General features: G+C 35.3%; 1 protein-coding gene across 31 annotated transcripts in view; it reads left to right on the top strand.

Moving 5' to 3' along the window:
- Nucleotides 1-24,576, top strand: part of NRXN1 (neurexin 1) — a 733,302-nt gene that overhangs the window by 258,292 nt on the left and 450,434 nt on the right. The gene's annotated exons all lie outside the window — the stretch shown is intronic.

Here is a 24,576-nt window from a genome sequence, read left to right as displayed (position 1 = left end):
TGGAACTTTAATATTCAAGGGTCTGTGTCAGATCTTCCTGCCATGGTTGTGATCAATGGAAGCAACAAAACCCATCTGTAAAGAGGGAGAGGGATTTGGTGGAAAGCTGTTCTGACTTTGGAACTTGCTTCATTGTGTAATGCTCAGAAGTTTGAGTTTCTTTAGCTTCTAGGCATGCCATCAACCTGCTGTTTATTCATTTTCAGTGGCTCTATTCTGTAAATAAGGAGGAAGATCAGAATTTCTCTGTAAAGTAATGCTTAAGCATAAGAAAACAGAATTCGAATTGCAAAGTAATCTTCTACTCGTTATTTCCTAACTTCTAAGTTTCTTGGGCTTTTCAAGACAATGCAATAGATTTATATAAATAATTTGATAAATAGTTTCACTCAAGAGGAGATTTAAGTGCTCTTGCTTTATTTATCATTATAATGAAACATGAGATGAATCAAGTCAAGGTGACCTGTTCTTTGGACCAGAGCAGGTTTACCATGTTGTCTTGGAGTATGGCTAGAAATAGTATTATGCGGCTTACTAAGAAAATGTGCTGCACAGCACTTTTAGGATCAAAGTCTAACCTTCAAACTAGAACAGTACTTCTGGAGTACTTTGTGATCTTGGACATGTAAAAAATCCTTAGATTCTCAAATGGAATTTTGACATTGGAGATTTCAATTTAAATCACCTACCTCTTTGAAGCACTTTACTGTTGCCCACTAAAGAGTGATTTACAACAGAAATTACTAAGAAATAGCAGTGATTTCACCTTTTCAGAACCATGCTTCATAGTCATTTTGAAGTTGTTGTTGACTGAAGTTTTGTGGTTAGGTTAACGTAACCACAGAACAGTTTTCCCAATGATTATATATACAACACATTTATTGAGTGGGTAAAATCATGAAACATTACAAAATTGTCTGTACAGCTGCAGCCTTCTTTCAAATCAACACCTGAATTTCTTAGTTGGTGGGCTGTGGTAATTTTTAGTACTCTTGTGATATTTTTAGTGTGTTTTAGACATTTTTATCTAATAATGATGAAGATGAAAGACTGCGGTAAAGTAAAACATTGGGCTTGATCCAGTGTTCATTGAAGTCTGCAGATATCATTAACATTATTACTTTTGTTGTCAGTACGCAACATTCAGGAGTTGCTACTGTAGCTGCTTTAACTGATTGTAATTATTTTGATATCTGTAAATAATGGTTGGAGATGCTCTCTACCTTTCAAATTCAGCTGAAATAAACTTAATAAAAGGGCCTCAAATGTTACGTTCGTATAGTTTTTAATGTAAATGAATGGAACTTCATATACACATAGAATCAAAAATTACTCCTGATTCTTTGCAAACAACTGTCAAATACAACACAAACTTATTAGTTATCCTGGTTGACCCGAACATTCATTTTTCGTTACATGAAAGTGGTGTTTGAAAAAATCTGCCTGCTGTGAATTCAGGAGTCTATGAGTTATACCGAAGGATCACTGCTGACTGGGCTGTAATTTCTTTACAGTTGTGGTATGTTATTACTAATGGTTACTGACAGAAAAGTCAGTTACTAACTCTTGTCATAGTGCAGGGCTGTAAGAGACACTATGCTTCTCTTCAGTATATTGATTTCTGAGTAACTAGCTCACATCAGCATGAAGGACTCAGACTTTGAAGCATGTGATACATGATTATTCAGGAATAATAGTGTGTTTATTACAAACTGCTTTGATGTGGATGGAAAAGTTCTCTTTTGGATCTCATGCTTAAATTGCTGTTAAAATTCATGTTCTTTTAGATCATAGGATAGCTGTAGTCGTTGCACACTGCATAATTGCTTTAAGCTGAACGTGGCCAAAGTATTTTCATTATCCTCATTGCAGGATTCATCTTACTGAGCCAGTTTTCAAAAAGTATTCTGCTCCAGTGGTTGGTGTTTGTTTTCAAGGTTGTAACATTATCAAAGGATATCAAAGGATTATAGAGAGAGCCTTAGGAGCCTTAATATTAGTGCCATGTCTACCTAAAACCCACAAATGTCTAAATATTCATATAACAGGCTAAGATTTGAACACTGGAGCTAATGTGCTTGCAGTGTGCTTAGTTTGCGGTTTCTTGTTTTGTTAAAAAAGCAGGTGTAGAATATATTTATCTGATAACACAGATAATGTTGAGGCTGGAACTTTCATAGCCATCCTTTCTGACAGCAACTTTTGCTATAAAAGTACTTATTTTCATTTGGAAAAGCTTGTGGATTTGTTTTCCTTGACTTCATCTAACCTATTTTTTTGAGTTATAATTGGTTGTGCTAAATTATACAATAAATATAAATAGCTAGGGGGCTAAAGATTACAAAGAACAATTTCAGATAAGAGGTTTTAGTAGAGCATCTTTTCTATTCAGTTGCTTGGGAATCTGAGACAACTAAGAATGCAGAATAAAAGAAGAAGCTGCAACTTCATAAAGATAATGAATTCTCAGACTGGTTTAGATCTTGTTTAGATTTTGATAGATTTTTCACTATAGAAATTAGACAAGGCTAAAACAATTTCTCCTCCTTCCCCCAAACACTCTTCTTGTTCTGTCCTTAGTTTCTCTTACAGTTTAAACTTTACTCATTCTTTAGGCCTGCTTTCAAAAAGTCTCCTATGAATTTCTCCTAGTAGGGGATTCTTTCATCCTATATGTGTTTTCAGATGTCCTGCTTTTTTATTTTATTTTTTTTTCTTTTTAAACAAAGTTTGTTTTTGACAAGAACAAGAATAAAGGGCAATTTACATTCAAATCCCAACATGTTGTTCAACTTGTTCATTATACTTTCAAAATTCTGGTGATTGTTAGAACAACCCCACTGCTCCTTGAGATACTTCAAACCAAACAAAACAAAATAAAGCAATACCAAATGAAACAAAATAAAACAAAAACCACAAACCAAAAAAGCCCCACACAAACAAACAAAACCCACAAAAACAAAACAACAAAGAAAACTCCAAAACAAAGCCACAAAGAAAACCCCATAACCACACCACACACACCCCTCAAACAATAAAAACAGCAGCAAGTATAGACATAGTTATGTTGGGAATAAAATCTTTATGATTCACATCAACGCATGAATGAATTGTCTAGTATGTTACATTAAGCTACTTGCTTTTTTCTTACTCAGAGCTGGCCAAAGTTTCAGCTTAAAATGTGTTTTTAATTAAGATATATAGACAAAGTTTTCTTAAGCAGGTCTTACTCCATAGTACTCAGAACTGGTAGTCACATATAGATTTAGTTAAGCTTTTTCTCCTACATATTCAGATTTGCCTTCAGATTCTTTTCCATGCAGAAGGTATGTCTCAATAGCATTTGAAGATTTTGTACACTTATCTGAGAATGCATCATGTATGTTATGTACAAACTGGTCCTGGGTACATGAGATGTGAATCTAAGACAGCTTGTATATCTGTACAGTAAATCAATGCTCAGTTGCATTGATTTCACTGTATATTCAGAGGTTGTATCAATCCAGAGGGCTCAGTGCTTCTGCCTCCAAGGCAAAAACCATCCAGAGTTCTACCCAAACTACCAAATATTTTGGCTATAAACCATCAAGATCACAATTCCCCAAACTGTGCCACTTGTTAGAAAGCTGTAGATGCATCACTACAAAGATATGGTGACAGCAGTAGTGTTGTGACTGCTTTAGGAGCTGCCAAAGCTCATTCTGTTCCTTTCTTTCCTTGCCCTGTGGAATATCTGTAACTTCACTTCCATTTTGGAACATTGGAGTGGGACTGAAGGAGGGAATATGGGATTAAGCACTAGATGGATACACGGTAAGGAGGAGAGAGATACAGTAAAGATAGAGCAGGTAGTTGATGTAAGCCAGTTTGGAACTTGTAGTAGAAAGGTGGGAGAATTCAAATTTGAGAGGCTGTAACAGGATTGCAAGAGGTGTGTAGTTGTAGCTGAGCTTGAAGAGGTAAGATTTACCCTCGTAGATGGGAAGAGCAGATGGGCAGATTTTTTTTTTTTTCTTTGAGAATTTTGGTCTGGGAAATTGAAGGATCTTTCCAGAAAAATTGTTCTGCTAGCATTTCCTCTGGTGGTAATACTACCAGAAAGTGAAGTCCAAGCAAATTGTGTTTGAGAATCTGAAATCTATATTTTAGTAGTGTTCAATCCCCTTTCCTGTTGTCTGCAACTTGCATACAAGGCTTTTCTTTATATATGGTGGTTAATACATTTTGAAATAAAATTCTGTTCATTTGTTTAGACATTTGAAACATAACAGTAGTTTTCAATCAGTACTGTAAAGAATTTTCCTTAATCCTGTAATGCCTAATATTGTTGTAAAATATCCAGTGTTTCTTTCATTCCTGAAACTTTTTTGCTTTAGTTTACTTCAAGCTATCACCACTTGTATAACTTATGAATAATTGAGACCTATCTTGCTCTGGTTTCTTCTACAAATGAAAACACTATGTTGTTTGATAGCACGAGTGTCTTATGGAATATTTTTAATATATGTCATTTTTAGGTATGGTATGACCAACAAGACAGCTTTCTGATAACATCATCTCTGAAATAAGATCATCTTGGCTGTCCTGGATCTGTTCTGTGGGGATTATTAGTTTGTTTGGTGTTTTTATTAGATCTAATAATCCATTTAATAGAATAGACTTGCTGAAAAGCAGTGTTCCAAAATATTTCAGAAGTCAAACTGTCCATTTCCTAGGATGAAGAATGTAGCATTTTAAAATAATGTTTCTGGTGTTTCTAATGGACATTGTCAAGTGTATACTGCTTATATTCAACTATGTTGTAAATGACCTGCTAAATGCTGTTTTAATGAAATCTGAGTATATGCATTGTGTTTACTTCATCATGTTAGATGCACTGGGGTCAGTTGTACAGAAACCTATTGCAAAATGAAATAGTTGAGGAAGTTAGCATTGGTTTTCAGCGAAAACAACACTTTCCTGTAATCCATGCTGACAAATTTTTGAAAGTCAAGTAAGATTGAAGACTGAAGTGTTTGGTTTTGTTTCTTCAGCAGTGTAACAAGACCTCGTGGTACAAAGCACTGTGATGTTGGTAGAATTGGAGAATTTGCTGTAAGTCTTTTGTCTGAGATTGGAAATAAGTCTAGAGTGGTGCTAAATCTATGTGTAATACTTTTTGTGCCATTGCCAGAGTCACTTTACCAGCCAAGTAAAGGCTAGTCTAAAATTAACAGTATTACACTAAAGCTTTGCATAGATGCTTAGTAAAGGAATTTAAAATTTGAAGGTACAAATGCCCTTATTCCTTTGAGACTTAAATAGTTTTCTCTGTTTTCCACACTGGTGGACAGAGGCACAGATGATCCAAGTATCCATTGTTGTTAGAATTGGTGACAGGACTGAGATAAAAAAATGTGTATCTTTCAGGCCTACCCAAAGTCTCATAAAGCTGCACATGCATTTTCAAGTTAATAACTTGAGTGGTCTTGTTTTAAACACTATTTCCCCAAAATCTTTGAGATGTAATTTTGAGTAAGGAAGAGGAGAGCTCCTCTGTGAAAAGGGAGAACGTTTACACAACCTATCCTTTGGCAACAGGAAGAGCAACATATTTTTTAGTGATGGTTTTGTATGTCCAATTTATCTTAATTTTAATATCTTCATGAAAATTGAACAAAATCTAGTTTGAGTTTAAGGAATGATGAAATTGAGAAAACCAGGCAAGAGAGAATCAAATCCCCATTGAAACAAAGTCAGCCTAATTTAACTAGATTACTGTAGCCTTTAATTATATCTCTGATTCTCACCCCATTACATGTTGTAAATAATCTGTGATGCTCTGAGGGTTTGAGATTTTCTAAAGCTACCATGAAACAGCTCTCTTGCTGCACCTTCTAGGGGGTTTGAAAAATGCATGTCATCATCAACTGAACATTGGAAAAATCTGTCAAACGTATTACTATGGTTTACTGGAAAGTTAACTAGCTAACTAAGTTGCCTAGCTAACTAAACAGAACTAAGGGTTGTGGGTAAAATCATTGCTAAATTTTAAGTATGTGTAGCTTTAGTGTAGCTGTGACATGCATTGTTCCATGACTGCTGGTAGGATGATAGGCAATACTGGTATTATTACATGGAATTATTAAAATGGATATGTGCAGGCTTATTAAATAACTTGAATCTAAAAGAAGTCAGAAGTCACAGTTTTCTGGTTTATTGGAAGGCTAACAGCTTATTTGCTGTTTTAAAAGTTAATTGATATAATTTTTATTAGTTTGGAAACAAAATTTTGCATTAATTTTATTCGGTTCTGTGGGAAGTTCTGACTCAGTGAAGCACAGAAAGCTATAATGCTTGTGCAGACCTGAAACCCAAACTGGTCTTTTTCAAGTTGCTTATCAACACTCAGAATACAAAGATTTCATATCAGTTCTCTATTTGTCCTTCCCCAGATCTTAAGAGGAAAAAGCCTCAGTCTAAATGGCATGTCATGTCGGTAAGATCAAGATATGCCTCAGTAGGCAATCAGCGGTAGAGAAAAATGGGATGTGACTCTCATCACATCTTTGACTTTCTAACCCATTTTACCAGCCATTTAGGAGTGAACAAATTGAAGGCAGCCTCTATAGTGAATGTGCTAACCGGGACTAAACTTGTGTGTTTGGAACTATGTCAGGATACAGTGAGTGTTCTGCCAGTGAACGTTCACATCTCTTCTTTGTTTTCCTAAAATACTGTAACTTGCATGTCACTATTTGTTCGGTTATACTATGTATTAATGTATTGAAACAATCTCTTCTGGATCCCTCCAGAGTGGCTCTTGATGCACATTAGATTTTTGTTTCATGGAAGAAATAATTTTTGGAGAGTAGAATAGAACTGCCTAAAGCTGAACAGAAATGGAGCTTTTTCAAAAACTGTGGAAAGTTGTGACTGAAACAAGACATTTTAAGAAGGTTTGTTTCTAACTAGAAATGTTGAAATAATTGAAGAATGTTGAGTAGAATACCTCAAAACAATATAAAAATCTCCATTCATGTTGGTCCAATGTATTCATTAATGCTATAGGTTCAATGCTTCTTTTAAGGAAAATTTTTCTTTTATACTACTATTTAAAGATCAGTGAAGATACATGTTTTCAAATAAGAATATAAACACTTTCTGTAATTTTTTAACTTTCTCTAACTTTTGCTAGTGAACTTGGTGTTTTTTTTAAGTTTGGTACTTTTTGGATTTTAATGACTGCCTTCCACTCTGCAAATAGTCTGTACTTCTTAAGAAAACTCATGCTTGATTTCTAATGCAAATTTGAGATCATCAGCTCTCTACAGCTGTTCTAATTTTGACATCCTCCATCTGCCTCCAAAATCACAATTTCTGCATCTGTACTGCCTTGCCTGGTATACTCTTTCTTTTTGTCACCCATTAATTATTAATCTTGTTTCTTTCTTTCCATGCAATCTTTAGCTCACTGATTTTGTTTCTCACTTTTTCTGTTATCTTTCTACTCTCAGATTTTGCATACAAAAATTTGTCATCTCTGGAAATATGTGATAACTACATTACTGTATTTAGTATCTGTTGCAAGCTGACTCCTGGATAATATCTTGCAAGCTTTTGCCTGGACATCTGTGGGCTGAGGATCTTCTCCTGGGTGACTCAGGAGAGCAGGATTGAGGGATAGCAGATTAATAAAGCTTTTGTTGATAAGAAAAGCAGAGAAGCTGATGTATTAATATGTAAGGAATCATCTCCATTTTCAAATAAAAACAAACAAACCGTAAAAAGCTAAGTTTTGCTAACACTGTAGTGGAGGCATTCCTGTAAAGATAATTGTTCAACTAGTGACTTCATTAATGAAGGTCAAGGGGACTTTGTTCATGTAATAGCAACACAATTTATAGAAGGTCACTGGCAGAGAATTTAAAGAAAAAAAACTTGTAGTGAGAAGATAGGCTCTATGTTGTGTATATTTTGGAGTTGGAAAATGTGTGTAATTCATCTGGAGAAGCAATATGAAGTAAATGTGGAAATGAGGAGGATGTATTTCTCAGTTCATCCATCTCTCCTTTTTGAAAAGGTCATTTTGGCATTGTGCCTTTTCTACAATTTGTATGCATAGATTGATAACATGCTTCGAAACACTGTTTTGTTAAAGAACTTTCTGTATTTTATGAGTTATTACATGGCAATTCATAATATTTTTATTTAGAAACATGTTTAAAAGCAAATGAAAAATTTTGGGGGATGTTTTTTAAAGTAAGTTTTCTTGATTGTACAGGCATCTGAAAAAAAAAGGACAACACCAAAGAGAGTGTAGGAAAAAATAAAGAATACCAGTGGGGAAAATATTTTCTTTTACAGTCATTATGACTAGTTCTATGAGCTGTGAATGGCCTGTCAGTCCTTCATTTGTTGAAGTAGCTATGTATCTTTGATCTGTGCTTTCTGATAGTCTTATAGATACAGATGAATGTCAGTCATCCTTGTACACAACAGTGCACCTATTGGGCATTATGTGGAGGCCCAGGTAGATGAGAAACTACGGCTCTAGATTTTTATGCTCTTGTGCAGTATTATACCATTCTTACTACAATCATTCAGAATCATTCCCGTGTTTAAAGTCTTTGCATTCATATGGACATGGATCCACTCCAGTTTATAACAAGAAGAGGTTAAAAAAAGCTGCATAGTATAGGTTTTCTGTAATTAAATTAAGGTTAGTATTTTAAAGCATCTATTTAAAATACAAAGTAGACGGGAGTAATCTCTACTGATGAGAAAAAGAAATAGCTGTTGTAGGCAGATCAACTCGAAATATTATACTTTGACAACTTAGAAACTTCATTAACCACAAGTATGTAAGGGCCTGCTAAGTTGTGAAATTTAATCCTTAGCTCAAAGACCATGTGGTACTTTACATTAACCTCAGTGACTTACCTAGCCAGGTTGTCTTTAATCATTCTCCCCTCCCAGCACTATGAAAATGCGCGGCTGCCTCTTGAATTCATTAATGGTATTTACAGCTATGGCCTTAAACGCTAATGTGTTCTGTAATTTTCTGCTTGTAGACAAAGACCTATGTGCAAACATCTTTATTTGTGTGATTAGTTTTACAGTTTAAGTTTTATAAATTAAGTTGTATACCTTAGCCTTCAAAGCTTTATTATTATTATTATCATTAATTTTTATTATTATTTTTATTATTAATATTATTAATAATATTATTGCTAATTTTATTTGCTTGCCCCCAAAATCTTTCATGACTTTAGCTTTTCCTGTAAGGCTATCCCTGTTTACCAATAATTTCCATTTATTTAATGACTTCTGCTAGCATTGTCCAAACCTGGCATTTTACTTTTCCCTTAATCAGACCTTTGCAATAAAAATAACATTTAGTCAAATTTAGTGTCAAAAATGAAAGAAGATAACAGAATTCATCTTCTAATGATCTTAGGAATGATAAATTCCAGCCACCTAGTCTTTGCCATTTGTCCAGGGTACTAAGGGCCTGACACAAATGAATAAATAGCAGATTTCTGCATATAATACAGTAAATGCTTATAGAAATCTACTTATTTATAAACAGTATATATTTCAGAAAGAAACTGAGGGGGCCTGAACCAAAACTTCTAATACAAACCAGATGATATTTTGTTGGTAGTGGAGCATGGGTTTTTTCACATTAAAGTTCTATTGTAATTGATGCTTACAATGTTTTAATTTTCTTGATTTCTGTTTCATCTCAGTGAAATACAAAGATGTTAATTTAGAAGAACCATTCGGCTTCTGTTTAAAACACGGGAATTCTACTGTTGTAGACTTACCTTAGGCTTTGCAAAGTTTTAGTGAAAACTAATCAAGGAATTCAAGTATCTTAACAAAACTATGCTAGAGTTTGAGATAAGTGACTCTTTTGGTTGTTGTTGTGGTTACAAAATATCTAAGTAAATTATTTTATCAGGTCATGCTTGTATTCATAGGTTTCATTCGTTCACTCTCATCCACTTATTAATCAAGACATCCAAGTGGTCTGTCCTGGATTTCTGGTGTTCAGCATGAAGCTGAAGGGATGCTGGACATGAAGTACTCACTATATCTTTTGGGCTCTCTCTGCTGGCAATGGCAAACTGGGATTTTGATGGAGTCTTTGTTCTCACATTTATAAATCAGCAGTTGTTACAGTGGTGTGGTACTTTGCTTTGGATTTTTGCTTACTTCAGTCTCTGTAGCTCTTAAACAATAGGCAGAAACCCCTGTTTTTTTTTTCTCTTTGAAAGGTATGCATGCAATATGTCTCTCCTTGATTGGCTGGCAGGAAAATAAACGGCACATGCTGTACACTGCAGCCGTATTTTCATCCTCCTGTTGTCAGATTGCAGTCTTCTGCTGAGGGGTTGTCTGTGCTATGTGGGCACAGGTATTCTCGTCTTTACAGAAATAGCTTTTTCTCAATTTTGCAGCTGGAAGAAGTGTTCTGGAAGCGGTTTCTCAGAAATGGTGGTTTTTGATAGCCAGGCAGGCTGTTCTTTTAACCCTAGTTCTGGTAGTCCTGCTGCTACTTTCTCACACGTTGTCATTTGTATTTCATTCATAACAGCCTTAGTCCTGTTACAAATCTCTTACAAATGTGATAGTTAACTGAATTCTACTGAAGTCCAAATTTGCAATCCTGAAATCTGCAAGTCCACTGGTTTCTATCCATGGAGATGCCTAGAGATGTTGGAAGCTGGCTTAAGTTCTGTGAAGTGTGGGGTTTGTTTTGTTTTCTTGTGTGTGGGTTTTTTTGTTTTGGGCTTTTGTTGTTTTTTTCAAGTGCTTACAGAAGTTTTGATACCTAGATCTTAATTCTGACATGTTTGAAAGGCTTGTTATGTACTTTATGTGTACATTTGACTGAAATTAAGAAACTCAGCATGCCTTCACCCCTCCTGCCCTGAAAGGTGTAAGAGCTGACTTCTCACAGATTAGTGATAGGCATTTCTTAACAAAGCATGGGCAGGGACTGTGGGCTGTTCAGAATGTGGGAGACAGGGTTCAGTTGTTCTGTAGAATAAAATTTCTGTTGTACCTTCTTGGGTAACTATAGTCAACATCAGCTTATTCTCTGTAGAGGGAACTACCTGTCTGTCTGTCTGTCCTGCTGTGATGATGCTGTGGGGAATTCAGATTTGTTAGGCTGATACAGTGGTGCTAGAAAAAGCCAAGACCATGACGACAGAGAATCTTGCTTTCAGGACTAGTTCTGTCTTTTGCCTGGTGACTTTCGTGTAAGTATTGAGCTTTAATGCTCACTCACCATATTATTTCTCTCCTGACTAGTTGTAAGGAGTTGCATATGAAATGTTATGACTTGAGGTGACTGCCTTGTTAACATCCTGGGAAAGTTTTCTTTTTAAGTTGTCTACTATAACACATCTATTTGTGAGAACGGTGCGTTTTCTCCATCTGTGAAATAAAAAAGAAATTATACTGTGTATGTGATGTGCTTGATAGCTAAAATTATTAGTGGTCTCTCGACTTTTCTGGTTTTACCACCAGGAATGACTGTTGGACAGCAAAAGAATACGTCTTTTTCACAAGCAGACCCCATTTAGCAAAATAATTCATGTGCTACAATACAATATTAATATTCAAAATAAAGAATAACCTGAAAGGAAATAAAATTGTCTCAACGTATTTAGTTGACATAAATAACTGGACTTTGCTCCTGCCCACAATTTCTAGCTGTGCTTGGAAATCCTCTTGAAATCCTTTGTATTAGTGAAGGAAAAGTACTAGCTGTCATTCCTCTGACACGCATAATATAGAAATGTCAGATATTTACTTCTTTTACATCTTTTATTCATGTCAACACTGCAAGCTTTTCTGCCGTATGTTCCTCTGGTTGCAAGAGTGTTGGCCCACATTTGAACAACATATATATAATCTGATGGTAGTCAGAATTTCTCAAATTCTGTCTCAGCCTTAGATGAAGAAATGGAAAGGATCTTAAGGATTTGTACAAAACCTCTATGTTCACTCAATTAGAAATCAGTTGTGCAAAATGCTGAGCACCTCTGATCTGATTGAAATTTTGTAAATCTTCTACCACCAGACCGAATATGCAAATAAGGTTAAATATAGGTGTTTTTTTCTTGGGGGTTTTATTTTTGTGGTCACTAAGTAGCTAAAGTTTAAGCACATTTTTGAAACATAATCATAACTTACTTTTTTTTAAAGTAACGACCTTTGCATATATACATATATTTTATCAATATTTTCTTTTCCTCAGACAACGCTATGCTAAATTTGCAAATAGTTTCAGCTGGCCTGAGATCACTTTGTATGAGTGCATCAACACCTTCAGTCATGTTAAACGAATGCCTTAGTTTCTGTAATTCTTGAATTATTTTTGTTTATGCTGCTGTGAACTAGAATAATAATGTTAATATTTCATTATCCTATTTGCCTCTGCTTATTTATGCTGCTTTACTATTGAAAAGTGTGCCAAGCAAAATGAAATAAATGGCCCAAGAAACAATTACAAAGCCAATTAGAAATGGAGCCTCAAATTAAATGCAAGCAAAGTGACACGGGCCTAGTAAATCAAAATAGTGGTACAGTGTAAGAAATGTCCATTGTCTCAGAGTTATACGCACAGTACTGTGGAGTGTGGTGGTGACAACAGACAGGAACACTATTAAAACCACTGCACATTTCAGTGGGAACATTCCCAAATAATAGGTGAACATAAAAGGTTATATCTTAAAAAAAAATTAAGCTAGTTTTCTGGCTTTATGTATTGACACCATGTGATCTGTATTCGCTTCAAGTTCCAATTTTGTAATAGCCTCTGCTAATATGGTTTTTCAGTTCTCCTTTGTTCACTGTAGGTAATTAAGGTTTATTCAAATTTTGAAACAGTTGCAGTTTGTGTTTAGACCTGTTAAGAAAAAGCATTCAGAGTCTAATTTTATAACCCTCCAAAAAACCCTGAAGGTAAAATAATCTTCCGAAGCTTGTTTGTTCTACTACTTTTTGCCAATTAATTCTGGAACCAAGCAGGAGGGATCAGCTATGATATTCATAAATTATCGCTATTTCAACATTTTTATTTCTTGCAGTCTGAAGTGTGCTGCTCTTCTATGTCACACTGAAATTGCACCTATTGAAATGGATTCTTTTTTTTTTTTTATCATGTGTTTTTTTTATTTAATGTGAGCAAGAGCATCAGCCTTTTGAACTGGTATTGATAGAGAGAACAGGGTCATTTTTCTGAATGAGCAGTGTGTTTCTAGCATCTTTTCTTTGTCTGTTGAAAGGTGTTAAAGACTGAAAATGTGCTATAGGAGAAGAATAAAATACATCTGTAAATAATAGGTTCCATATATTGAAGTAATGATACCGATTTCTATTTGAAATTCGAACTGAGGAGGTATTGAGCTGTTCTTTCTCATACTGTTTTTCTCTTTCTGACCCTACTTAATAAATACTGAAGAAAGATTTCGGATTGTAAAGAAGGATTTTGTTTCCTTTTGAGTATTTTTGCTTGCTTTTTGTGGATTATTTTTTTTTAAGCTGTGAAAGGTTTCTTTAAGCTTCTACTGTTAAATGTTGAATACTCAAAAGCATACTAAGTGAATCTGAGTGTTTATTTGACTTCCCAGGATCAAAGCAACATTTTTTCAAACATTAAATTATACTGCATTCCAACAAATGTCACAGGAACAACAGACGGTTAGAATGATAGCAGATTCCTGTGGAGTTCATGTCAACATTTTAGTCCAAATCTTTAAAAATATTGTATATTTATATTAACAGACAGGTATGTATTCTTCCAAATGTATCATACTGTTTCCTGTATATGCTGCTTCTATTTGTGTAGAAAGTATTTAAAAGGCTTTCTGCGTAGTTTACTTTCTGTGATTCCTGTACTGTAATATTATTATTTTTATTTTTTTACTTTTGTTCTTTTTGGTTTTTACTTAGCATCTTAAGGGGGCTGGCTGTGTTATATTATTTCCTTCAAAACAAGACCAAATCTATCAGTATTTTTTCTACTAATATTTTATGATAGCTATTTGTTTCCTTGAGTATATGTGTTGGCACCAGCTCTTCTTAACCCACATGGTCTGTGGATTTGTGAGGTTACAGCTGGGAGTGGTAGCAAGGTACCTAATTACACCTGTTTTTTCTGTGAGATAGTTTGCTGTCATTACACTGGGATTATGTGAACCAAAAGTCCTGAGAATTCAAAAACTGTCATCGAGAAAAACTGGTGGTCTTGGCCATTTGTACCTCTGTCCACCTGTGAAAGCGACTCCCGGATCAGTTGCTGGAAATGTTGGTGGAACCAATTGATTACATCCTGTTACTTCTCATTTTTGGACTGTATCTGTCTCTTTTTTTCTGACGCTTATTTATAGCTGTGATAGTCAAAAAACTTGACAAAAAGATTGTCCCACCTACAAACCTGTCTTGTATTTCTGTATTGGTTTCTTACTGCTTTGCGTGGTCATTTGTATTTACCTGTTCATTTTCTTCTGCTGTTGAAACATTTTCCATTGAAATATTTTCATTTGACATATTTGAAAGCCAGAGTGACACTGAGATATTGCTGTAAGGATGACAGAGGTAATTCATGCAGCGGTTCTTATGGTCACGTCTTGGCTGAACTTCTGCACCTAGAATTCATATTGCACCTATAATTCATATCAGGTGTGTCTAGTGTCATGCACCTTAGGGTGAGGAATGAGGTAATATATGGATGGTATGTCTGAAAATGGAATTTCTTCAGATAAAAACTTGGACTAGAACTACTGGAAATGCAGTTTTCTTGAGGCGTTTAACAAAGATGCCAGTTAAAATATTGCCTAACTTGAAATATGGTAATTTTGTTCTGTATAGCAAATAAAACAAATTTATTTGTTTACATCAGACCAACTTGAGATACACATTGTATGATTTTACACAAGTGTTTTTTTTTTTTTTTATTTTAAAACCTAGCAAACTCATATATTATGTTATCTTACAAGGAAAAAATCTGTTTTTAGGAAAGAGTAGTTTGCTGTAGGGATGGCACACAAATTATCTATTTTTTTTTAAGTTATCTGTATGGAACTAAAAATTCATATTTATAGGGAGGCCCATCTGAAAAGTGTTTGAGAGAAAGCAGTGATTTTCACTGGTGTATGTCAAGTGTTGAACCTTCAGAACACAGTGGAACATAGCTTGTGTCTTTTTCCTTTATTGTTATCAATATGTTGGATAGCATACTGAGGGAGAAAGAAAAGGAAGAAAATAAAAACTTAAATTTAATTTCAAGTAAAATTTTAATTGTTTTCAAAAATGTGGTAAGCATAGGTGTGTGCTTATTGTGGTTGTGGTTTGTTGTTGTTTTGTTTTTTGTTTGTGGGTTGTTGTTTGTTTGTTTCTCCCCGCTGAAGTTAAGGTTGTAGCTCATTCTGTCCTTCTGTAAGAACAGGATTCCTTGACTAAGTCATTTCAGTAATTTTTGTTTTTTTTTCTTTAGGAGGGAATGAATCTTTCTATGGTATTTCTGGCTTCCTGATTTGAGGAACATGAGTGCTTTTAATGAAGTAGCTTTTAATTCTGTTATTTCTCTATGCATTTAACCTCTGATAATTACTTCACAAAACCTTGAAGTCCCTGTGAAAAAAATAGAAATCAGAAGAAGAAAAAGGAATGAAGATCTATTTGAACTGTCCCACCTTCCCCAGAGTTATCTAAATGTGTATAGTAAAATCATGGTCTTTTAAAATATTCCTTCCAATCTGTACTTTTCTATTAAAGTAACCTTAGAGATGACAGTAAAATCTACTTATTGAATGCTTTGTTTCTCATTGTAAATTGCCAGAAAATATAGAAGTGTTTAAGTTCATACTCTACAGAAGCTACTAATCCTTTTAAAAGCCTTCTAACATAATATTTTATTTGTTTATACAAGAATTCATATATCCTGAGACACGGAGTTTAATCTTATGTTTTGTTTTCATTTTATTGTCATCATTCGACATCACGGACAGAGCAGATTGATTAGAAAGGTGGCACAGGGTTGAATTGTAAAAGTGAATGCACAGAGCTGCCTGGGGTTTGTGCATTATAACAGATGGTTACACTAATTAATAATCTTTAAGTAGTTTAACATATAGACCAGATATCATGCCAGGATAGTTTTATTTAAAATGTTCAGACGTGGTTGTATTTGTGCATTTTACATCATTCCATAGCCTGAGATTTCTCTCTCTTTTAAGCAACTTTCAAGATGGAGTTGTGGTACAGAGAGTATTTAGCTTTTTCAGTGATATTTACTAGCTAGTATCCTACATTTGAGTATCTCCAAGGGAAGCATTTTTAACCTTAACATGGTAAAAAAAAAAAGAAGGGGAAAAAAAAAATCTTTGTTCATTGGAAGGGAATTTGTATATATTCTTTGTAATTGGATTTGGTGTGTACAATGGCAAGAAGTTTAGTAGCATTACATATCTAGTGGAATTGAAGATCTAGTCAGAAGCTTTTTAATAAACTTGTATCTGTAGCTACTGAAGAATAAATGTAATACTAAAATGCAGATAATGATTCTGATTAAAATTAGATTTGTGTCAGTGAAACTCTACTCTCTTAGAAAGTAACTCTTGATTTAAGTTAGCATAAGAAGAGAGGGGCCTCTGTTGTTATTCTGCTCTTCCTGAAATGAGAGTTACATGTAGCATAAAGATTTTCCTCAGTTGGAGGGAAGAAGAAAAAAGCTTTATCAGCAGACAGTGAAATAATAAGTATTTGAATCCTTTCTTGTTCAAACTTCTAAGTTTTGGCAATAGTTTTGTTTTAAAGGTGCCCTAGTTACGATTTCCCTCTATGTCTGTTTAGAAGAGAGGGAAAGATGTAGTTTTATCTAATCGATGAGACTTTTTCCTGTATTTCTGTGAAAGCAGGTAGAGTCTCATAATATGTTGTAAAGATGTTGCTCTTCATAGATCTTCTGTTTTTTTGAAGAACACACCTTCAAACATGTCCTGAAAGATTAACAGACGTTAAAGAGTTTGAGTTCTTACAAATAGAGAATAAAGCATGGTGGTTCTTTCATGTGTAATGGCACAACTAATTTTATTTAAATATTGGATGCTTTACACGCAAGTCTGGAATGCACATTCTTTATAGAAAATCTTGAAGTTTGTACTGATACTGTGTAGTGTGACTTAACGTGATAGATGCTTTGCTAAGGGAGTGAATCTCTTCAAAAATGTTACCTTGTGCCCCGGCAAGAATTGAGACTTCAATGCAGTTGGGTTTTTTTGGTGATACTAGTTCTACGAGCTGCTATATACCGAAGGCAATACTAGAAAAATATAGGTTCTGGTTATAAACCGCCAAATACGTGTATTTGCTTTTAATATGCAGTTGATAGAGGTATATCATTGCAAATGGATGAAAAAGAGACACCTCCCAAGTCTGGGTAGATATTCTCTAAAAATGAATCATTATTTTCCACAGTTTGGGTTTATTGGGAGCGGAACTACTGCAACTCTATTTGCTAATTGCTTTTTTGTTTTCTCTCTCTGTCCATCTGTTGTAACTGATTGTGATTGCTTTTTTAACACAGACAAAAAACAATAGCAACTGAACTTTATTCTTGGTCTGTATTATAATTATTTTTTGTTATTCCACAGGTGTATTTAATGTAGTGAACAAGGGAGTACACAAATCCACACTTGACTACAGATTTGAAAGTAGCTTGCCCCATTTTGTCATAGTTCCTTGCTCAATGCTTTCTCCCAGAGGAGTGTGATAATGTAGACTGAAAGATTTCTACATGTGTGTGTGTTTTTATGGTCAGTTACACTTTATATGTGAAAGAGGTTACTGAATATGATATGTTACCCATGAAAAACAAACAAACAAACCCCCACAAACAGCAAAACAACTCAAAAACTCCACAGCTTTTCTCAAGGAAGGGGTCTGTCTTGGTCTTGGTCTTTGGGATGCAGGCCTTTGCAGAACTTGGGGTACATTAGCACTGAGTAGTTTTCACTGTTGTCTGCTTTCATTGTGTCAATTCAGTCACGCACAAGAATCAGGAAGACTTCAGAAAGTCTGAATTGAAGGTTGTTTGGTTTTCAAAGGGGGCTTCTCCTATTGCGTTTTTTAAAAAGCTGGGAAGCTTGCACACTTACACTGGTTGATTTACATTGCAAATGTGGGAGCCTAGTTTTAGCAAGAATGAATCCTTTGCACAAAAATTTGATTGCTGGCTGGTAGACTTTGAGTTTTGGTGGGCGATAGGCAGAGGATCTATGGATATATGCCCAGGGATGATGTATTGTTGTCAATAAAAGTTGTAACCTGACTTGTATCATCTGTATACCTTCCATTAGAATCAATTATACTATTTACATTATTTCTGGGATTCACTACTTGATTTTTATTGGGGTTGACCCTGCCGCCTCTCAGAAAATGGAGAAGCTTTCATTGATCTCAGGAGTGCCGAATCAAAGCTGCCTTTGTCACAATGCACTCAAACAACATCTCAATAATTTAGAAGGAGTATTGTCTCTTTTGTGGAACATAAATGAGGTGCTTATGTTTAAGGAGGCATTACAGTAATGAGGAATCTGGAATCTACATATTTGGATGCTGGGTTTGAAATTTTCATATGTAACTATTAAGTTGCTTTTCAAGGCATTCTTGAAGCCTTTTTGTGCCTTTGCAGGATATTGGATGCAGCCTGCTCCCTGACCTGAGGCTTTGTTACACGTTATTCTCTTTGACTCCTTTTCTAGTGATACATAGAGTGTATCATATGTGAGGATAATTCCAGGTTGCAAAATTCTATTAAATTCTTGGATTGCTGAAGCCACAGATCTTATGAAGCAGTAGATAATCTTGTTATTGGCAGAAGAATGCAGGGATTTTGAATAGGTGACAGTGATTTATTTAGCTAACATTAACCAAGTGTGGTGACATCTGTAGCTATGTTGACCCATTTATATTGGCATTAAATTTGGCCAGAAGTTTAACATTCATAGTCTTTAAGATTGTACCTGTTCTGTAATCTTCTATTAATTGAAACTGTCACAGTTTCTAAGGAACACTGATAATCTAACTTGGCTCCCCATATAAAATAGGTCATTTGGTTTAGCTGAAGTAATTGTTGTCAAATACTGTAGCCACTGTACTGTTCTTATTGTTCCACCTATTTTGGAAAAAAAAAAAAAAAAAAAAAAAAAAAAAAAGAGGCAATATAGAATCTACAACATCTCACAGGAAATATTTGTAGCGGTTAAATGGCCACCCTGTTACAAGTGTGTATCTTCATACCTGAATTAATCTAATTTCAGTTAATCCCTTTGTGTTTAGGCCCTCTTAGCTACTTTATTTTTACCTTCCATGTAAATACTTTTGAAATGTGACAGTTGCCCACCTCATTGTTAAATAAAATGTTCTGGATCCTCTGCATTTTTCTATGTAGTATATATATATCCTAATCTTTCAGTCACTCTTGCTGATATTCTCTGTATCTTCTCTAACTTTTTTCATCCTTCTTTCAATTTTTTTTTTTTTTTTTTTCAGTTTTATATTCCTCTTCTGTAGAGATTGCATTACCAAATGTTAATGTTTAGCTGGTAATCCACCAGGAGCATTCAAGACTTTTTCTCAGGTATCTAGATTATTCAGGTTTATTTTAACTTAGAAGGCTTCAGTTTCTATCTAGAATACACCTGTGTTTCCTGAAGAGTGACATGATAAAGACTAACATAAAAAAGAGTAGAATATTTGGGTGCATGATGCAATCTTTTAACTACTGTCTTTAAATATGCACATTCAAAATTCAGCTGTTATATCTCAGTGTTTTTTTTTTTCCACATCTCCTCAATCAATTAATATACAGATCTCCATCTAATTAGTCCTGATTCATAGTCAGATGTAATTGCCACTGACTCCCACTGACCTTAATAGGAACTATATCAAGACTTTACTGTGGAAAGCTTTACAGAGTGACACTTCAAAAAAATACCAAACTGAAACAAGAAAAAAACCCACACTACTCTCTTATTTCTGCCACTTGTTTGAAGGAGCCAGAATGCATCAGCTTTGGGCTAGCTATGGTCAGACTACATTGAATTGCACATTTATTTATTTATTTATTAAGCTTTTATAGTAGTTTGAGATCTTTCAGCATAATCAGAGTAAAAAAAAAAACTAATATGAATTAGTACTAGGCACATGAAAATATATGAGTATATGTGATACTTGCTTCCTGACTTCAGATCCTGTCTGGTTTGTAAAGTGGTATTTAAAGTAGCCAAGAAATACAGTAAACATTACTTAATTCAGATAATTTCATGTATACATTTACTATCACACTGAAAGTGAGAAGATGGAGGTATTCTGAAAAAAGTGTTGAGAGTCATAATGCACCTTTGATGTCCATACAGGAAATACCAGGAAAGAGCAAGTGAGTTTCCTATGAAAGTGTATGTGGACTCCATTAGGGGGTTCAAATGAACTTAGTGAAGTACTTTTTTTAGTGGACATCAGTATAGATTAGTGTAACATAATTTATATAGGTCTTAGGGAAATGGAACAAGTAAATGTGTTGGCATGATACTTAAACACACTTACAGTGCTAGGAAACTACCGAAAAATTTTCCAGTGAAGAAATACAAACAAAGCAGGCCGACATTAAGCATATTTCAAGTGCTGCTGAAGAAATCCTGTCTCTTCTGATGATACTCTTTACCAAAGGGTGCTCAAGGGAAGTTTTTAACCACCTACATCCCTTAGTAGCACTTTCAGCAAATTAGCGAGGAAATTCATACATTACAGAGAAGTCAGATGCACTAAATGGAAAGCAGAGGATCCCGAAAGGCACATCCAGAGTCCATTTTTTGCTGACTTGAAAGGAAGTGAGTAAAAATGGGGAAAATTTGAGACCAAAAAGTTAGTTCATGTTAGTAAGGAATGCAATTTTCTCATTAATTTAAAACTATAAGCTTCAGCATGAACAGAAAATAACTATAGTGAGTAAAGAACAGTGACAAAATAGTGTTAAAATCCAGAAGGAACATCAGTGTACTTTGCTAGAATGATGAAGAGTGTAGTGTGTTTTGCAGCAAGTTTTTAAAAAGCAGAGTTTGCGTTACAAGTAGATGAACCTTTGGAATGAATGCCTCGGTTGCCCTGAAGGGTCATTGTATGAAAGGTCAATATTTAAAGCAGCTTTAAAGGGGAAGCTCAAACTTAAAGTTAGATCATGGGCCAAGAATCCTAGGTCTCTTTGACTGTGAGTACAAGTACTTGAAACATGAAACCAAACATTACAGTGATGAATTCGGGAGGCACACAAATGTGTAGTCTTCACGACAATTTTTGCAGGGATGATTACCAAATGTTTTAGAAAGAAAGAAGAAGAAATATAACCTGAATGAGGTGGATAGGAGTGTAATGAAAGCAGATGAGAAATAAAATTAAGCAAAACCTAGGAAATTACTAATCTCATCCCTTTCTGCAGCAAGACAGTGAATGTTGTTCACTTGGACTTCAGCAAAGCCTTAGACACCATTTTCCACAGCCTTCTCCTGGACAAACTGGCAAGACAGATTGGATGGGTGGCCAGTGAGATGGGAAGGAAACTGGTTAACAGGTCGCACTTGGAGGATGGTAGTCATGGTTTTTACTCAGGCTGGTAGCCTGCCACAATTGGCGTCCCCAAGAGATCAATACTGGGCCACACACTGTTCAGCATCTTCATAAATGATCTAGATGATGGGATTGAAAGCTCCATCATGAAGTTTGCTGATGGCACTGGATTGCCTGGTGATGTGGACAGATCAGAAGGGAGAGCCATCTTACAGAGAGACCTGGATGGACTGGAATGGTGGACTAACAAGAATAGTATGAAGTTTAATAAAAACTAGTGTCTTGTACCTGGGACAACATAACCAAAGAGCCTACTGTGAGCTGGTCTCTGTGTGGCTGGGGAGCAGCCTTTCTGAAAAGGGATACGGGGTCCTGATAGACAGCAGTCTGAACATGAGTCAGCAGTGTGCTCCAGCAGTGAAGGAAAATCGGATCCCAGGCTGCATACACAAGGGTATTACTAGCAGAGATAGTGATCATCCTGCTCTACTTGGCAATTGTCAGGCTGCACCTGGAGTACTGTGCCCAGTTCTGGTCCACAAAATTCAAAAAAAGGTGTGGAAAGACTGGAGAGGTCCAAAGGAGATCCATGAAGATCGCCCAAAGGACTGGAAGATTTGCCCCAAGAGGAAAGATTGAAGCTGTTAGTTCTTTTCTCCCTGGAGAAAAGGCTTGGGCAGACCTCATGACAGTGTTCCAGTACTTAAAGGGTGGCTACAGAGAGGATGGATGTTCTCACTTCATAAGGAACAACATGGAGAAGACAAGGAGCAAAAGGTACAAGTTGCATCCGGAGAGGTTTTATATAAGGAAGAATTTTTTTTACAATGAGAACAATCTATCAGTGGAGAAATCTCCTTGGGGACATAGTGGAATCCCCATTGCTGGAGATTTTCAAGATACTATTGGATGGGGTGGTAGATTATCTCACCTAGTCTCCCTTTCTTATGAAAGGTTAGCTCAGATGATCTTCTGAGGGCCCTTCCAGCCTGCACAGTTCTATGATTCTATGAAAAGCAAATTGGAGAAAGTCTAGGAGAGGAGAACATGTTGCGTATGGTAAAAGAATTTAAATTGGTTTTGTGAAGTAACTGTATCATGATAGACAATGATCTTTGAAGTGTGAGCAGAACAGGATATGCTTTTCTGAGTTCAAGCCTATAATGAAGTTAAGAGGTAATAAGAAATGAGAGAGAGGGAAAGATTGTTTTTTTAAGGCATCTGTTCTGAAGCATTCGGAATTCAGAAGGGAAAGATCACCCAAGAATACTTGACCTCCAAGATATTTTCATTATACCTTGTGTTTGTTAAAATGGTGTGTTTGTTAATAATCATTTGTGGTTAGGATCAGGTATCCAAAATGATTCTATATGGAGGGTTTTTTCCTTTGTAAAATATGTAGCTGGTAATTTTTTGCTTTCCTTAATTAGAAAAACTCCATTCTATAAATCCTTTTTGATAATGTAACAGCAGATTAAAAAAAAAAAAAGGGGAGGGGGCAGGGACTGTTGATGTTCATAGGGAAAGGTTTGAGGGGGAAAGTAGTTTTCTTTGTGGGCTTTTTGGCTTTTTTTTTTTTTTTTCCCCAGCAACAACAAATATTAATTTCTCTGACAGTTATTTGAAATGTGCAAGGAAATATAGCACTCCAAGGGAGACCGACAACATTCAGGCACAGAAACTGATATGCTGAGGGAAAATGTCTGTTTTTTTCCTTAAGAATAGCTATGAATATTTGAAGAGTATAAATTCTAATGCATAAAAGCACAAGGGGAGTAATGTGATGGGATTACTAAAGTGAAAATTCAGTATTAGGAAAAAATGATTGACAGTAAGAATAGATTATGTAGTGGAGCACTTTCCCGAAGGTATTGGTGAAAGCCCTGCCTCAGTCTTCACTGATGTGCTTCAGAGTAGATTGTATAAAGAAGCAAAAGCTATTCTGCAGGGAAACATGCTGTTCTTGGAGAGCTGTGCTAGAGGACTTAATAGATTTGCTACAAGTAATTTCTGTGAATCATTTAGAGATGTGTTAGGAATTTTTGCTCATTGAAAGAAGTTCTATATTACTTGCAGCATTTCCTACTCAGTGGATCATAGTGAGTTTGCATTCATCACAAACTTAGTACATCAATATCCCATAACAGTATATACATTATTTGTGACACTTTCCTGAAATAGGCTGCCTTAAAGAAGAGGAGGAAATAAAGGAGAGTGAAAAAATGTAGAATGTTTGTGTACTGGTAAGAGGAGTGTTTAGGGAGGGAATTTTGGAAGTTTATAGATGCAGTGATTTCACTATGGCCTGGATTTCATCCTTTATTTCTGTTCTGTTTCTTCCTACATTGTAATATTTATACGTGTTCTGCATAACAATATTGACTTAAAAATGAGCCAAAGGAAATGAACACAGAGGGTTTTAGGAACATAATTCCTTAAAGGACCTGATCTTTGGGAAAAGCACTTTGTATCCCAAATGCTAACAGTATTTCTTTAAGGACTCATGTACGCTTTGCTTAGACACAAGTTGGAACCAATAGAAGGAGGCTCAGGAGTTTTTCAAGAATTAATTCCTCTCCAGTGCATGGGATGTTCTGATTATACACCCTTTGAAATAGCAGCAGGAAGGACAGCTATTTCATGCGCATAAACTTCTGATGTAGGTATATTGCTGTGGAGGCTGGAAGTGGTGTGTGTTATAGATTATATAATATATTACTCCTTTCCACTTTCAAGAAATACCTAAGAGGAAGAAATTAAAAGTATTTATGGAGATGGTTTAGTCCCTTGATGAGGACTTGGGTAACACTAGTGATCAGTCACTGTGTGCCTATTTGTTTCCATGTCCTTTTTCTCCCTCTTCTTTTTACTGTGCCCGTGAAGAGACACAAGAGCTTGGAAATTACTTAGAGTTTCCTGAGCCTCTAGATGGGATGTTTAAAACAATTGCCA

Source organism: Columba livia, chromosome 3 (assembly GCF_036013475.1).
Source record: "Columba livia isolate bColLiv1 breed racing homer chromosome 3, bColLiv1.pat.W.v2, whole genome shotgun sequence".
In the NCBI taxonomy this organism is placed as follows: Eukaryota; Metazoa; Chordata; class Aves; order Columbiformes; family Columbidae; genus Columba; species Columba livia.
This window is presented reverse-complemented; position numbering and strand designations above follow the sequence as displayed.